The 8,509-nt window shown below is 40.9% G+C and overlaps 2 long non-coding RNA genes across 2 annotated transcripts; both read left to right on the forward strand.

Annotated features, from left to right (window-relative positions):
• Window positions 1–907: 907 nt before the first annotated feature.
• Window positions 908–3,654, forward strand: LOC143481054 (uncharacterized). Its single transcript, XR_013121950.1, has 3 exons — window positions 908–1,312; window positions 1,642–1,809; window positions 2,532–3,654. It is a non-coding gene; the product is annotated as an uncharacterized LOC143481054 (long non-coding RNA).
• A 1-nt stretch (window position 3,655) lies between these two features.
• On the forward strand, window positions 3,656–5,499 carry LOC143481053 (uncharacterized). The gene is made up of 3 exons (XR_013121949.1): window positions 3,656–3,751; window positions 3,889–4,054; window positions 4,627–5,499. It is a non-coding gene; the product is annotated as an uncharacterized LOC143481053 (long non-coding RNA).
• Window positions 5,500–8,509: the final 3,010 nt, after the last annotated feature.

The raw sequence follows: 8,509 nt of genomic DNA on the forward strand, positions 1-8,509 counted from the left end.
TGATTTAAATGGCAAAGATTACACATTCACAAGGGTATGTAAAGGTTACTGTGAGTCACTGACTATTTATATCCCAGCACTAAAAGAAAGACTTCAGCCATTAAAATTGACTCACAGGAGCACTTTACTCCAAAATGCAAATGAACCTTTGTTGGTACCTGCCACCCAGGAACAATGTACAACTGACGCTTTAAAATTACTAAAACATGTATCAGCCAAAGGCCATGAGTCTACCCTGTCAAAACTGTAGTTTATAATTCAACAAGTGCACTTCTTAAGGCATGACGTCAACATCGCATGCAAATCACTGTCCAGAATAGAAGCAATCAGCAAGGGGCCAAAGCCAAAAACGAAAAAGAACATTACTTCTAAAATTACTCTGTGCTAGAGGCACCATTGAGTAGCACTGCTCAAGCACAAGGTTTAGCAGCAGAAACATGGTCAACATCTGTGACCTGTTGCTTATCTTTCAGCCAAACTTGATCCGGTCGCAGCTGGCTTGCCTTCGCGTCTTAAGAGCTGTGGCAGCAGTGGAGAAAGCCACGGTCTGCTCGAGGGACATCGTGGACTTTGGTGACATTACACTTCTCATTTTTCATGCTGCTTCTCTTCTCCGTCTAGAACAGAAGTCAAGCCATCTGTCCACACAGCAGTGGTTGAGATATAATCACACACTTCTCGAAATGCCAAATATAACCATCAAAAGATGCTCGGTTCTTAACCCTTCTCCCTACAGGAGCCCTCGCAAATGTATTGCTGTTCACCTAGGGCTGAAAGTCCTTTAGATAATTAGATAATATGTAAATTCCTTTAGATAATTAGATAATGTGTAAATTCCTTTAGATAACTATGTGTTTTATGTTTTTGTTGGTTCTGCATCCCATGATCCAGTAACTGGAACAATGTTAGCTTTGCAGTACTGAACGACCACAAGGTTTATGTATTGGGTTCTCTGCCTTCACATTTAATATGTTTCAGGCAGCTGAACTGGTAGCGCTAACCAACGCTTGTAAATCGGCAGCTAACTATTAATACAGATAGCAGGTACACTGTCTATACAAGTGCTGTCTATAAATATGGTGCAATTAGCAAACACCAAAACCTTCTAATTTCCTCTGGTTCATGAATAGTGCACCACTAACTTAACCAGGTTGCTTGATGCACTTTTACCCTCAGCTATTGCAGTTTGCAAATGTGAAGCACACAAGGCTCTTGATGACCCCATGTCATGGGGCAATGCACGTGCCAATACTAAAAACCCTGCCTCACAGAGACTACACAGCAGACACACAGGAGATTCAGACTTATTCAGGTAAGTAAGACAGCCACCACCAAATCAGCCTTATCCTCCTAGCGAAGGAAAGACGTATTGTTTAGTGATAGTACATGTATTTTCAACATGAGTTGAGGTTCTACAGTACATGAAGCTACAGTAGATGCACAGTTCTGGTTAAAGATATGGGCTTCCAGTTGTACTGAATTCTACTGCTCTATGAAAGCCAAAGTCATTTATGTATATGTGATTCCAAAAGGGTTAAGCATTAATCTGTTCAACAAAGACCATAGTCTTCTCAATGACATATTGAAAATTTATTTTATGAAGCACAAGTAGGTGAAATAGTTTTTGTGTTGTTCTGGGAGTGGTTCCTGAGGTGTGGGCTGGGTGTGGTCTCTTCGGAGAACTGTGAGTGAAAATGAGGAGGGACCGTTGGTGCAAGGGAGAGTATAAGTTTGCCTCTCCTGGACTTCCCGTGTAACTGTGTTTGTCATCTGAACTCCGTCTCAGTGCCAGGTCCCATCAGGAAACAGGTAGGTCTACCTTGCCGCTCTCTCAGCTTTCTCACTTGTGTCACACTGTTGTCCTGAATGAGTATTCAGTACTTACATGTGGATTTCAGAAAGAATATTTACTTACTGACTCTGAACAGAAATGGAGCTGTGGCAGCATAAACGTCCTTTTCTGCATGTACATTTGAATATGTATCAGGTTACATTTCTCCCAAGAGAGTCATCCGCGTATGTAATGGACATGTTGTAATGTAGATCATAGCCTATGTGTCTAAAACCTAGAACTACTTTCCATTCTTTTTCATGGTATTTTAATATATTTTACTCTGTATTTTAAGGGATTAGTGACTCTTCCCACATTTTTCTGTTCCCTCAGCCTGTAGACTGATTACGAACAGGTGTGGTGGGGGTAGATTTTTGAAGTGATTCAAACATGATCCTTAGATATGATCCTTCTATATTACAAATCCTGCAATGAGTAGGTTTAAGCAGGGTTTACTGTTCCCAAAAGAAACCAAGAATGGTAGATTGAACAAGACCTCTTAATCTGACCCTGAGTTGAGATTTAGTGAAACAGAGAAAGAATACAATAGATATTTTAAGCGAAAGATTAACATAACTGTCAGGACAGATTATCAGAATTGCATAAAATGCTTATTTACTAAATCCCCTGTAAACTCACCACTAATACACAATAGAAGGATTTTAACACTGACTTTTATTTTATGTTGTGTGTTTTTCAGATATCATGGATGTAAGTGTAACTTTATCTCTTTCGGCTGTAGTTTGGGACCACTGCCAAAAATCATACCTGACTCTACCAGTTCCTCTGTTTACTATCAACATTTTACTATTCCACATCTATTGTATTCACGTCCCTTCCTATTTTATATAGTGCGTAACATACAGAAGTGTTGTATATTAAGGGGTCTGCTGTCGTTGATTTAATTAATAATTTATCATTATTAATCATGTTTTGTTTTAATATACTATAATGTTATACATAAATTTATGGTAAAGAATAAGGTTAAGTTCCAAAAATAGGAAGATCTTGACTCTTGCTGACCTGCTCAACCACATAGTTCATCTCTTGATTTGCTCAGATAACAAAGACTGTTTCTAGAAGTTACTAGGAAAGGATATGAGCTCTGTTCAGGATGATAGCTGTCCTGTAATTAGAAAGCCCGGCCCTCTCGTTATTGTAGTCATGTGTTACTTGTTGGGTCTTGTCTATTTAAACCCTGTGTTTGGTCTTTTGCAGTTGTTCATTGTCGAATATGGGTTGTTGAACATTATTGCTAATGTTTGGATGCTTGTGTATAGGCCTACAGCCTGTAGTATAAATTAGTTCGTGGTTTTCTTCTGTGTTATATTATAGTTTGAGGCTTTAGGTTCAGTATGCGTGTTGGTTTTGTTAATATGACAGACTCCCTTATGGATTCGACCCAAGCCTGTCTTCACGACCTATATGGAATGCCCTTTAATAAATCTCGCTCCTCACAGCATTTGTGTCCACCCTATTGCTCTGTGATTACAGGGTATTTAGTTAGGTTTTGTGGGGGTGTTTAATACACATCATGTTTAAGACATCTGTACATAGTTGAAATGTCTATCTGCTCAAGTGAAATGTACATTTGTTTGTTTTATTTTCATTTTTCTCCACCCTGTGTGGCCTGATGCCGCCCCACAGAATGACCTGGTGAGAGCTTTTTTGTTACGGTGCAATTAGCTGCACCATTTTCTTCAGAAATTCTTTGTAATGTTATCATCGTAATGTTCTCAGTCTTTAACAAAATTCACTGGTACTGAAGGACTATGTAGTATACATAAAAATGGAAAAGGCCATACATTATAAATGCCAATCTTTCTGCTAGTCTCTCCCATATGATGCGCCCCTGGACAGTGGAGTTTATGACAGGTTGACCATTACCGTCCAGGGAGTGGTCAGTCCCGATGCTGAACTGTAAGAACAAACATGCATGAACTCTTCTGTGTTAAACATTTGGCAGTATGAAACTTGAAAACTTTTTATAGAGATTTAATTCTCTATGGTGGTGATATGTGCTACAAGTTTGGAATGCTCTGTTTTTCTGTCACTAGGTTCTCAATCAATCTGTACAAAAATGAAGACATTGCCTTTCACTTCAACCCCCGCTTCAGTGAAGATGCTGGAGTGATGGTGAGAAACAGCTTGATCGATAACACATGGGGCCCAGAGGAAAGAGACTGTCCCTATTTCCCCTTCACCCAAGGACAGTCCTTCCAGGTAAGGACAGAGTGTGGATGTGTGTTAGAAATAAGGGCATTGAGTGGGTGCGTGTGGGGTAAGGGCGGTGAGTGGGTGCGTGTGGGGTAAGGGCATTGAGTGGGTGCGTGTGGGGTAAGGGCGGTGAGTGGGTGCGTGTGGGGTAAGGGCGGTGAGTGGGTGCGTGTGGGGTAAGGGTGGTGAGTGGGTGCGTGTGGGGTAAGGGTGGTGAGTGGGTGCGTGTGGGGTAAGGGTGGTGAGTGGGTGCGTGTGGGGTAAGGGCGGTGAGTGGGTGCGTGTGGGGTAAGGGCGGTGAGTGGGTGCGTGTGGGGTAAGGGCGGTGAGTGGGTGCGTGTGGGGTAAGGGCGGTGAGTGGGTGCGTGTGGGGTAAGGGCGGTGAGTGGGTGCGTGTGGGGTAAGGGCGATGAGTGGGTGCGTGTGGGGTAAGGGCGGTGAGTGGATATGGGTTTCACTTTTTTCCCAAAACTGGAAAGCCCAAATATAAAAATATTTTAATTAAGGAGAGTTAAATGATGTCTAAGGATCCAAGATTTTAAATTTGTTCTATAACTATATCTTTTATTTTTTTGTAGCTGCAGATCTTGTGTTCTGCTAATGATTTTAATGTCAAAGTGAACAATGAACAAATGTTCACGTACAATTATCGGGTTCAAGAGCTCAGTGAGATCAACAGACTCAATATCTGCGGTGGGATCACACTCCAGAGTGTACACTTGGACACACTGCCCTGAGGCCCTTTCAACTACCAAAGTACAAACTACATTAAATCATGAAACTTGGGACTCTGTGAAGGATTATGTCCTGTAACTACGCTACACTGGAAAAAATTAATAAAATGGTGGCACATCTGAAATTCTTTGACTATTTATAGCACCATTCACTATGGGTTTCTGGGGATTGTGACATGGTCCTTAGGGGATCCTGACCTGGTTCTTGTTGGGCATGATCTGGTCTCTGGGGAACATGAAAGGGGTGAGGGGGTGACCTGATTCATGGTGACAATCACATGGTTCCTTAGGGTTGCACTTGCACGGGTAACAGGGCCGGCGCCAGAACATATACAGTGAGTGGGCGTCAGAAAATTTCGGGGTGGCGAACGTAAGTTGCTGAGCGGGGGGTGGCGTCTCATTATTTACATTGAGGGGGCGGGACACCTCGCCTGAGGGGGCGACGCCCCCTTTCGCCCCCCTGTGGCGCCGGCCCGGCCCTGACGTGTAATGCTACAGAAACTTGAAAACGATTAGAATATCCTTAAAAAAATATGGTGATTACACGTAATATTGGTGTAATGGTAACACATGTCACGAAATTAAGCAAGTGTTTTGCCGAGTGCTTTTGAGTGTTAAAAATAATCCTGTGCCACACGTTTTTTTCAAGTCATACATTGCTGTAATGAATTGTAGCAACCACTAGATGGCTCTATTAAATCTAATCTGGAAACGTCACTCCTTTTCATTGTATATATTTATTCAGCAAGCATATTATATTAGATTATCTTATTATTATTTATTAGCAGTAGATGTAAAATAGTAATTTTGGCAGTAGTTACATACACTTTATTAGGTACACCTGTCCAAATGCACATTAACGCAAATGTCGAAAGGCAATCACTTGGCAGCAACATGTAAACATGGCCAAGACAATCTGCTGCAGTTCAAACTGAGCATCAGAATGGAGAAGAACGTTTATTTAAGTGACTTTGAACTTAGCATGGTTGTTTGTGCCAGACGGGGCTGGTCTGAGTATTTCAGAAACTGCTGATCTAATGGGATTTTCACTCACAACCATCTCTAGGGTTTACAGAGAATGGTCTGAAAAAGAGAAAATATCCAGTGAGCGGCAGTTCTGTGGGTGCAAATGCCTTGTTGATGCCAGAGGTCAGAGGAGAATGGCCAGACTAGTTGGAGCTGATAGAACGACAACAGTAGCTCAAATAACCAGTTGTTACAACCGAGGCATGCAGAAGAGCACAACATGTTGAACTTGAGGCAGAAGACCACACTGGGTACCACTCCTGTCAGCTACGAACGAGAAACAGGCTCACCAAAATTGGTCAATAGAAGATTGGAAAAACGTTTCTTGGTCTGATGAGTCTCGATTTCTGCTGCAACATTCAGATGGTAGGGTCAGAATTTGACGTCAACAACATGAAAGCATGGATCCATCCTGCCTTATATCAACGGTTCAAGCTGATGCTGGTGATGCAATGGTGTGGGGTATATTTTCCTGGCACACTTTGGGCCCAATTAGTACCAATTGAGCATAGTGTCAACACCACCAGCCTATAGAGTATTGTTGCTGATCATGTCCATCCCTTTATGACCACAGTGTACCAATCGTCTGATTGATACGTCCAGATAATGCGCCATGTCATAAAGCGCGAATCATCTCAGACTGGTTTCTTGAACACGACAATGAGTTCACTGTACTCGAATGGCCTCCACAGTCACCAGATCTCAACCCAATAGAGCACCTTTGGGATGTGGTGGAACTGGGATTCACATCATGGATGTGCAGCTAACAAATCTGCAGCAACTGTGTGATGCTGTCATGTCAATATGGACCAGACTCTTTGAGGAATGTTTCAGTACCTTGTTGAATCTATGGCATGAAAGATTAAGGCAGTTCTGAATGCGAAAGGGAGTCCAACCTGGTACTAGCAAGGTGTACCTAATAAAGTGTCCTGTGAGTGTATATGTAGTGACTTGCTCATACCCAAAGACACTTTACAATCAGTCTATACATCCAGTTATCTCACACGCAATAAGTCATAGAGCAAATACAAATGAATAAACTGAACTGTATGAGTTGGTCTGTAGACTTATAAATTGATTGACAGACCTGATAAAGACCTGATAAAAAACTCTGCTGTGTCATCTTCATGAGCAGTGTTACAGTTGGGGGGTGTGTTTGGGGATGGCACACTCTATCCTTGCAACAGTTTGTTTGTTTGGTTTGTTTGGCATTAAAATGCACATTTTAATCTTTGTCCAGTCTTGGGTTGTAAGAGATTACATTTAATCACGCAGTAATGTTATAGCATTATTAAGATGTGAAACTTGATTAGGTGTTTAAGGATTATATTATTACAATTTGAATGACTACAATTTGAAGGCATTTGTTGTCCAGATCCAGTTCCTAAGTAAAGTGCAGAGCATTGCAAATATGGTGTCTTCCCTATGCCAAAAATAATTTAGCACATAAAATGACTTACCAAATAAGAGCTTAACAAATATCTTTATAATTAGCTGACTCTTAGGTATGGTGAAATTAAGATTGGTCACATTTTCTTCTCCCGATTTAGTTTCCTAATTCAGAAGTGTGAAAGCAAAAAAAGCTATGCTTTTTCAACCCAGTAACTGAACACAGATCTAAGTTATACAGCCTCTAGCAACAATTGTCTGAATGCCAAAAAACGCAAGACAAAAACAGGATGTTCCTAAGCTGTTTGATGAACAATTGTAAAGGTTCACAGTCTCCCTAAGCATGTGAGCATGGGAAATATCAGCCATCGTAAAGGCTCAGTTTTCCAACAAGATATATAAACATGTGAGGTAGTATAAACAATAGCTGTGCTTTTAAAAGTGTTGTTCGCTAAGTGTGAGGATGGTTTAAACAGTAGCTCTGCTTACAAGGCCCAGACAAATTGATAGCTTGATAAGAAATGTAGCCTGTCACACAGTTTTGTGCTCATCCCAGTATTGTAGTAAAGGCCGGACCATGTTCAAAATGTTGAAAGGCTATTTACATAATAATTAGTAATAATTTACATAGTAATTAGTAATAATTTACATAGTAATTTGTCATATTTTCATTTGATTGAGAAGACCAGCTTGCTAACAGTTCACTATGACCTGACACTCACTGCACACACCTTAATGGCAATTCTTGGGTCACTGGAAGACTAGGCTGCTACAGAATTATGAAGTCTGAAGTCAGATCAGTGTTACATTTTTAATGATGGAAACAGTTAGTGACAAAGTCCTAATAGTAATACAATACAACTTAGCTAAATTATTCAAAAGTAATTATTTTAAGGGCACCCGAGACTCTTCACATGGATTTATCAGCATTTTTACTGGATTTCAAGCCACTTTTCTCTGTTCCATTTTGCTTTACCTCTGCAGCTGTACACAATTTTGTACTTATACTTATATCTATATAAAGGTATAGACATAAGCAAATGTTTAATGGTGACCATGGTCATTTTTTATACATTTGATTTGTTATATATATAGTGGCAGGACTGCTTAGTGGGATACACCACTGACTTTGGTGTAGGATGTTGTGGGGTTGAATCTTGACCAGGGTGTCTCCAGTGGGATCGCTTAGGCAAAATAATTTATGCTACCTTCCTATGTCACTAACAACGAGAGTTAGAAACAACACACTGGCTTGGTGCCGCCAAGACAGCAGAGTGTGTGTCAGATGCAGGAGGACCAGTGCAAACTGATG

This window comes from Brachyhypopomus gauderio, chromosome 17 (assembly GCF_052324685.1).
Source record: "Brachyhypopomus gauderio isolate BG-103 chromosome 17, BGAUD_0.2, whole genome shotgun sequence".
In the NCBI taxonomy this organism is placed as follows: Eukaryota; Metazoa; Chordata; class Actinopteri; order Gymnotiformes; family Hypopomidae; genus Brachyhypopomus; species Brachyhypopomus gauderio.